The 8692-nt window shown below is 58.3% G+C and overlaps 1 long non-coding RNA gene across 1 annotated transcript; it reads right to left on the bottom strand.

The window, feature by feature from the left end:
- Positions 1-5554: 5554 nt before the first annotated feature.
- Positions 5555-7205, bottom strand: LOC144290135 (uncharacterized). The gene is made up of 2 exons (XR_013357966.1): positions 6788-7205; positions 5555-6301 (listed from the first exon to the last, which is right to left on the bottom strand). It is a non-coding gene; the product is annotated as an uncharacterized LOC144290135 (long non-coding RNA).
- Between the last annotated feature and the right edge of the window lie 1487 nt (positions 7206-8692).

An 8692-nucleotide genomic window follows, 5' to 3' on the forward strand; every position in this document is an offset into this window, starting at 1 on the left:
TCACCACGGCCGCCCGGCAGGGCAGGGGCACGGGGGGGATGGGGCGCAGGTGCAGTGCTGGCTACCCGCGGGGACAGCGGGGCCCTCCGAGCCCCGGGCACATGGTGGCTTTTCTGCGGCTTCAGCCCTGTGCTGCAGGAGAGCGGGGGGAGGCGGCCCGACCGCATCGCCGTCCCCCCTCTGGGTGACATCACACGGCTGCTGCTACTTCCATGGAGCCACCAGCCAGGAGGACAGTTTTCCTCCCCTCCTCTGAGTTAGATGTCGGATGATGAGAAGCCGAGTTCCCCTGAAGGGGCCCGGCGCCCGTGTGGGCAGCAGCACCCCGGGGAGCCACGTCCACGGAGGCCAACGAGCCACCAGCTGCTGGGATCTGCGTGGGGGTTGGAGGAGCGCGGGTGCACTCGCCCTCCCCGCCCCCCCCAACTGAAGCCCATTAGCTGGAGGCAAGGAGCGCAGGAGGCGCCGGGGAGGGGGTGGAGTTTTGGTCTCCAAGCCCATCTTCGCCCTTGGCCTTGGCCAGCAAGAGTTGTGCAGGTGCTGCCTCTGTTGCGGTCCCCCGAGGGCCAGGATGAAAGTCCCCCCCGTCACCCTAGGGCCTGGCCCCTGGGTGGTTCTTCTCCGTCCTGGCCTGGTCTCCCGTGGGAGTCCTCCATCAGTCTCTTCCATGGGCCCTCCTCACAGGACCTGCTCCTCGCTGCTCGCCTGCCAGCCGGGACACCCTCCTCCTGCCTTTGGGCGGGAACATGCACCACCAAGCCTCCGGTTCTGAGAACCACACCACCGGCTTCCGTGGCTCTCCAGTTTGCAGAGGACGAGGAGACCCGGCCTCCGCTTCCTGGGCTTTGTGTCAAAGCAGCAGATTCTGAGCAAGCACTGGAAAGAAGATGACCTGATAGTGATGCACAGATAGCGATTCACAGACCTGATGAGTGAATGTGGAGCTGGATGTTCCCTCAGATGGGCCCTTAAACATTCGTATCACTTGAGGGTGGGTGTGCAGTTTGCCGAATCTTCTGCACAGAATTGTGCCAAAGCTATGCAGTCATCTTGTCCGTAGTAGGTAGGGCTCTCCGGGCCCTTGCCGCAGAACGTGGTCCCTGAACCAGCAGCAGCAGCAGCGCCTGGGAGCCTATTGGAAATGCAGAGTCTCAGGCCTCACGCTAAACTCTGCCCTTCGTGACCCCAACCACTGGCCACGTGTGGCTGTTGGGCACTGGAAATGTGACTGGTGCCCCGCACTGAAATGATAATATTTTGAGTATTTCAGTTCAAATAAAATATCCTATTCATACAAATGTCCCTTGTTTCTTTTGACTTCTAAAAAAAAAATGTTACTACCAGGACATTTTTAAGTGCATTTAAAAAAAAAAAAATGGACAGACTTGCACTCATGCTTGCTTGCTCAGGATCTTCATTTTTGCCGCCTCCGTGGATCACCCGTGGCGGTTGAAGTCTGAGTCACATCAGGCCAAGTACCGGCAGACAGGAGCCGCTGTGATGTGTGAATAAAGTTTTACTGGGACACAGCCACACCCTCTTGTTACACATTGTCTATGCTTTGGTGGTGGAGAATGTGGCGGTGGAGAGCTTCAGGCCTGAAGGCCTGAAATACTTATCACCAGGCCCTTTTCGGTAGAGTTTCTGATGCCTGATCTGGGCCGTTGATCTTTCTGGAACTCTGTGGCACAGTCTCTCACGTGGATGCCCAGGGTGCAAAGTACTGCTGGAGGCCTGCCTCTTTCCTGCAAGTCACAGAGGCAGCTGAAGACCATTTGGTTATGTGATAAAGAAAGCCAAAAGCTGAGTTGAGATCAAAAGTCCCAATCACATAGGAAAGGCCTTTGAGGTCACCTGGCTGCTCCCTTGTTTGGTGACTGGGACAGAAGCCCCACGACGGGCAAGGACTGCAGGCCACCTGACTGCTGGGTGCCAGCATGAGCAAGAGCCTTGGTGTCGCTTCTGACCAGGCTGTTTTCCCAGATCCTGGGTGTGGGTATGGGTGTGGGTGACTTGCCTGTGACCGGCCACAGAGGTCCATGTGAAAGCACAACAGGGCTTCGTCCTTGTGCAACTGACACTTGGTCTCAGAATCATTTTAAATTTCCTGCTACAGTTTTCAAGTATCATTGAGGGAGGACGTGTGATTTTTTTTACGTGACGCACTGGGGAGCTAGAGTCAAAAATAAATAAAGACTGGGACACACGGCTCTGCCTCCTGCATGCATGGACCAGGAGCCAGCTAGAAACGTGGATGCTTGGCGCCCCATTCCCCACGCCGTCCCCGCCCCTGGCCCCGCCAACGCCCTAGATCTGAACCTGCAGTTAACCGGACCCCCAGGAAGGCACCAGCACCAGCGTCTGGAAGCCGTCACTGGTCAGGTGTTCTTCACCTTTATGCATCTTGAAATCATCTGGGCAGTTTTTAAAATTCCGCAGCCCAGGCCCCACCCCAGAACATCTGGTTTCTTGGTCTAGGAGGGTTTGGAGGGTCCCCGTGTGTCACGAGTGTGCAGGGGAGGACGAGGACCTCAGGCTCTACTGGCCTACCTGTGCTCTGAATTTCACAGCCAAGAAGCCACTAAAGGCCCAGGTGGAGCTGGCCAGGAGTCTGCTCTCAACCCCGGGCCCGCTGTCTGTCCCCCGCCCGTGAGGGTGGGTGGCTCGGTCCTCTCTGGGTTCCCATGAGGGGAGGGAGGGCACGGACCAGCTCACTCCCCTTCTCCCTTCCCTCCAGCTCAGATGGGGAGAACTCGTGCCCGAAGGAGTCCCTTGACCCCTCAGTCCTTGGGTGGCCTGGCCTGATGATGGGCCTCATTGGGTGGCAGCGATGGGCCAGTGCCTGAGCCTGGGGGCCGCTTGCCCCCCCAGACTTGGCCTGGCCTCATTGGGTGTGTGGGCGGCGGGGCTGGGGCCGTCCGCACTTCACAGTGTCATTCAGGACCTGTCTGGCTGTGGCCAGTCCGTTCCCTCGCAGCTCCCAGCAGGCGACACTCTAACCCCCACCCTCAGGGAGGCCCGAGGCCCTCCTGGTGACCAGGCTCCCGTCCTGGCCTGGGTTCCTGCCATTCCTCAGGTGGCTACAGCATCCCCGCAGCAGGTGGGGCGGGGAGGCCAACTAGCACATGCCCTGACCTGGGGTGTAACGGGCGTGGGGTGGGGGGGTCAGTGGGCAGAGAGCCAAGGTTTGTTAGTAGGAACACAGCCCCGTGGGGCACCTGCCAAATACCTCTGTGATAGCCACCGAGGGCAGAACAGTCCTCCAGAAGCCACAGTGCATCCCAGAGGGGGTCCCAGGCGTGCGTGCACCCACAGTGGCCACCCGAGGCCAGGGCTGCTGGGTGGGAGGCTCCTCCCCAGCTCTCCTGGGCGGGAGCACCTGCAGCCCCGGGGGGGCAGGGACCAGCAGCGCTAAGACGGCCTGACACCAACTGCATTTGAGGAAATGGGAGCCTCTGGCTTCAGACTGGGCCACTCGCCGTGCCACGCAGGGCGGCCCTAGGCGTCACTGCTGCTCCGTGCCAGGGCTTTCTTGCGCGAATGGATTCTTTCCTGAGCGTGCGGTATTCAGGAAAATCAGAAAGCTTTCTAAAATAGTAAAATCCCATGTTCCCTGTCCTGTGGCCCCAGTTGCCTCCTGCCCCCACTTCCCCTGGGCCTTTGCAAGGATGAGAACTGGCACACACCGGGGAGCTCGGGGCTGCCTGGGGACAACAGCCGGCACCTCGGGAGCGCGAAGGGCCCAGGCCTTCCAGTGCTGGTGTGGCCGCCACCCTGAGAACAAACGCTGCAACTTTACGCTCGGTGTAGGACGGAAACTTCTAGCACAGGGAACACCTGGGGGAGCAGGTGACCGCGGACAGGCAACACTTCGGTGGACAGGTGTGCAGAGAAAGGGGGGGACTGGTGCCTTCTTTTTCCTTCAGGGGACTAACTCACTCCTCGGAGCCAGCGTCGTGAGGACCAGAAGCACGGGGGCCTGCGGAGCCAGGGTGACGTCCTGGGACCCTCGGGACGATGGGAAACAGAAGGTGCCGCGGCGCCTTCCTGCAGCCCGACCAAGGGGTGGGGAGACGGCCAGCAGAGGAGCTGACCAGGCCGTGCTCCAGGGACAGTGCTCCCCCAGTCCCCATGGCCCAGCGCCTGCTTGTCCACCTGATGCTGTCCCGGCCTCTCCCAACCTAAGCCCTCTCACGCTTGCTGTCTCCGAAGCCACCTCCTGGCCCAGCTCAGTGTCTCTAGCCACAAAGGGTTTTCTGGTCCCCGGAGCAGGTGTGATTGGCTTGGCCCCCCATTCCTGCCCCCAAGCCCAGGTCAATCGTATTTAAAAGCCTCTCACTCTGGGCACACCTGCAGATGCCCTGGCCAAGCACGCTGGAGAACGTGGGTCCAGCCTTGGGGTGCACGAGTCTTGGGGGCCCCCTGCCCAACCCGCCGTCTGGGGAGGGGACCTGCTCTCCGGGCGGGCATCCCCTGCCACGGCGCTGCCCTTTGTCTCCTGTGAGGAGCAGCTGCCACCCCGAGAGCGAGAGGGCCCCGAGCCTTCTGTCCAGATGCAGTGGAGCACCAGTGACCCACAGACCTTGGCTCAAGTGCAGGACAGAATGACAAGGAGCCGTGGGGGCCACAGCAGGGTTCACAGTGCTCCCTGTCCCTTTGAAGCCCCAGATACTCTCAATGACAGGCTCATTTCTTTAAAAAGACATTCTGGAATTCGGTGCCTCTGAAAGAACCCACTAGTGGATATTCGGGGGCAGGGGGCTCCCGTCCCGGGGGACCCTCCAGGCACTCAGTGCCGTCAGAATGATAATATTCATTTAAAGGCAGAAACCCACAAACTCAAATGTGGTCAAACTGTTGCTGAGGGTAGGGGTGACGTACACGGCGGAGGAAACAGAAGTGTGTGGTCGCAGAGCTGGTTTCACGATGACTTGGGCTGTTTCTCCAGAACAGCTCTGCCTGCGGGGACATCCTGCCACTGGGCAGCGGCGGGAGCGGCTTCAGCCTCGGCTGCGTATCTCATCTTCCCTGGTACCCTGTCGGCCTGCTCCGTCTTCCCAGCTGCAGCCTGTTCTGGCGATGAGGGGGGGAGGAGGAGGAGGAGGAGGGGGAGGAGGGGAGAGGGGAGGAGGGGGAGGGGAGGGGGAGGGGAGGGGGAGGAGGGAGAGGGGAGGAGGGGGAGGGGGGAGGGGGAGGGGGTATCTGGTGTTGGGTAATAGATGACCAGCACTGCCTGACAGCCATCATTCCTCACCCCTGCTCTGTGGGTCACCTGGGGTCCGGGGCCACTTCTGCCCGTGTCCCTCAGGACCTCCGCCCTGGCAGGAAATGGCCGTGCCTGGCCCCGAGGCCGCTACGTGGAACAGCTGGGCCTCCCCGCTGTGGCCTCGGGGCCTCTCCATGCGGAGATGGACTCCTTGGATCAGACTTTGGAAAACTTTTCTGCAAAGTGCCAGTCACCAATATTTTTCACCTTGTGGCCGCACGGGCACTCTCTGCTCTACTGTCCTGGACAGGAGCAGCTGCAGACAATCCACAAATGAACAGGCACAGCCTTGTTACAATAAAAGTTTATTTACAAAAACAGGCACGGGGGCCAGATTGGTTGGAGGGCCGTGATTCCCCATCCTGCGCGGTCACCCAGGACTCCTAAAAGCACAAAAGCACCCTCTTACTTGGGTGACGCCGGGGTGACCACAGAGGGCAGCTGGGGGCAGGGCTCTGGGCGTCTCTGGAGATGCCGTCCTCCTGCGGGGAGGGAGAAGGAAGGTTCCACGTTGGTGACAGATTTCGAGGAGACGTCAGGGTGCAACAGCATCATATTGGAAGCAAGGCCGTGGCCCTAGGCCTCCGCCTACACAACCTGGGGGGTGACCGGGTGAAATCTCGAGGCCTCGATTCGTGCCTGGTGACAGTGCCACCACCAAGAGGAGCAAAAGGACCTTTGATGGCAGGAGTCATGGTGAGGACGCCGTCTCCCCTGCAGCTTCCTCTCCCGGGTTTTCGTGGGACTGGGATGCGGGAAAGAGAAACACGATGAGACAGTTACTGTCAGAAGTGGCAGCCACTGGGCCACGGTGACATCATGGTCGCTGGGGCCCAGGTGGGCTGCCTGGTCACGTGCCTTCTCCGCAGTCCCTGTTCCTCGGGGGCCCGGCTGTCCGAGTGACGGGGGACGGGAGCTCCGAGAGGGCGGAGGGTCTCTGGGCACAGGGCGCACTCCAGCCCCTACCCCTTGCTCGCAGAATTGCCGAAGCCTCCCGTGTGCCGCCTCCAGCTGCCGCCGCTCCAGAGCGTCTCACTGTGTGTGATTTATAGCAGATCGGTTACCTGGCTCCCTGTGGGTGACCTCCCGACGCCTCCCCTGCACCCCGTGACCTCCCGACGGCTCCCCCTACCTGCAGACTGTGGCTTCCCCCCCCCCCCCCCCCCCGGCTTGTGTGCCAGTGCCTGTGTCCTGGCTCTGCCACCTTCCCACCCTCCCATGCACCCTGCCGTGACCCAGGACCCTTCTGGGTTTCCAAAGGAGCCACCCTAAATCCTCCTGCCTTCCTACATTTCCTCTGGGCCTGAGACACTCCCCACACTGAAGGTGATTCTTCAAATCCCAACCTAAATACCCCTTCCTGCAAGAAGATCTTCCTCATTCCCCCTGGTTGCATCAAATGCTCCTTCCTGAAAGGACCCAAACACCAAAGGGGGCGGGAGGCAGATCCTTGGGATTTTGCTGAAACACGTCCCAGATGGCCCGAGTACATTCACATGTAAACCCTTCTGACACTCTTACCTCCACAGAAGGCAAAGTAGTTTAACTGAAAATCCTCAGTGATCATTTCTAGTCCTCAATGATTCATCTCTTGCCCAGTGAGCAATTCTTCGCCTGAGACAAGGGTGTCTGAACTGGTTCCCAGGCTGCTTGCGGGGGCTCGTTAACGACCAGGCCAGCATCTATGCTGCGCTCCATTTCCCGGAAGCATTCTCGTGGAGCAATGTTGAGCTTGAAAGGAAAACAAAAACAAAAACAAAAAGGTACAAAGGCAGCTGGATCTTCTTTGCAGGAGGGCAGGGCAGCCTCTGGGAGCTACGCACAGTGTGGGATGGAGCCCCTTTCGCTTGGGGTTAAGGAGCGGGCAGGCTCCCATTTTGGTTTTGTTTTGTTTCAAGATTTTATTTGTCTGACAGAGAGAAAGAGAAAGCACAAGCAGGGAGAGCAGGAGAGAGAAGCAGGTGCCCTACTGAGCAGGGAGCCCGATACAGGACCCGATCCCAGGACCCTGAGATCATGACCTGAGCCAAAGGCAGACACTTAACTCACTGAACCCCCCAGGTGCCCCTTGTTTTTTTTTTTTTTTATATCAGGAGGTTTGGGCAAACTGCTGCCCCTCCTGCTCTGAGCCGGGCTGAGGCAAGAGAAGGGAGTCAGGCTCGGGCCGGTGAGCAGGTGCCTGGTCCCTGCTATGTGGACAGGCTCACACAGTGACTGGGGACGGGGTTGGGGCCACTTGGGGAGCACTGCTGACTGTGAAATAGTACAACCTGGCGATGTCAGCTGGAATCACAGCAGCCAGGGGGCCGCAGATCTACCCTTTCTCTGGGCACCTGTCCCCCGCCCCTCCCTGCACACCAGACCCAGCCAGAGACCTGACATGCCTGTTTCTGTGGATTTGCCCGCATGGGGCACACGCTCACAGACCTTCGGGGGCAGAGGCAGCCTTCCCTGGTGGTCTGGAGACATAGCACTGTGCTGTCTTTCACGATGTGGATTGGGATCCTTTAATGACCCATGAAAGTAATTTATGAGCTATGACTTTCATTTTCAAAAAAAGAGGAGGGGGGGTGGGAGCAAAAGATGAGTAGACATTTTTCCAAAGAAGATTATATATGAATGGCCAACGGGAACATGAAAAGACGCTCAATGTTACTAGTCATTTGGGAAACGCAGATCAAAACCACAGTGAGCTCTCACTTCGTGCCTGTTCGAACAGTGTCACCAGGACAGCAGTTCCTGGCAGGGGGTGGGGGAGCAGGGCCCTCGGGCGCGGTTGGTGGGAATGCAAACTGGTGCGGCCCGTGGAGGAGGGCGTGGAGGCCCCTCCAAAAGTTCAGAATGGAGCTCCCCTACAATCTGGCAATCCCAGTTCTGGGAATGCAGAAAAAAAAAAAGAAAAAGAAAGAAAAGAAAGAAAGAAAGAAAGAAAGAAAGAAAGAAAGAAAGAAAGAAAGAAAGAAAGAAAGAAAGAGAGAGAGAGAGAGAGAGAGAGAGAAAGAAAGAAAGAAAGAAAGAAAGAAAGAAAGAAAGAAAGAAAGAAAACAGCATTTTGAAGAGGTAGCTACACCCCGTGTTTGCAGCAGCATTATTTCCCGCAGCCAAGACAGGGACACGAACATGTCTGCTAACGGGTGGCTGGATAAAGAAGTTGTAATGTATGTACGTGTTGGGGGTTATCCAGCCATGGAAAAACGGGGAATTTCTGGCATTTGGGACACCGTGGATGGAGCTTGAGGGCGTGATGCTAAGTGAATAAGTCAGAGGAAGACGGATACCACGTGATCTCTTGTTGGGGGGCCTCAAACAACAAACAACAAACAACAAACAAACGAAGCCCCTACAACAAAACCAACCAAATTCATAGAAAAAAGATCAGATGTGTGGTTCCCAGGAGCAGGGGCGGTGGGGAGGGGACACCGGGGG

This window comes from Canis aureus, chromosome 1 (genome assembly GCF_053574225.1).
Source record: "Canis aureus isolate CA01 chromosome 1, VMU_Caureus_v.1.0, whole genome shotgun sequence".
In the NCBI taxonomy this organism is placed as follows: Eukaryota; Metazoa; Chordata; class Mammalia; order Carnivora; family Canidae; genus Canis; species Canis aureus.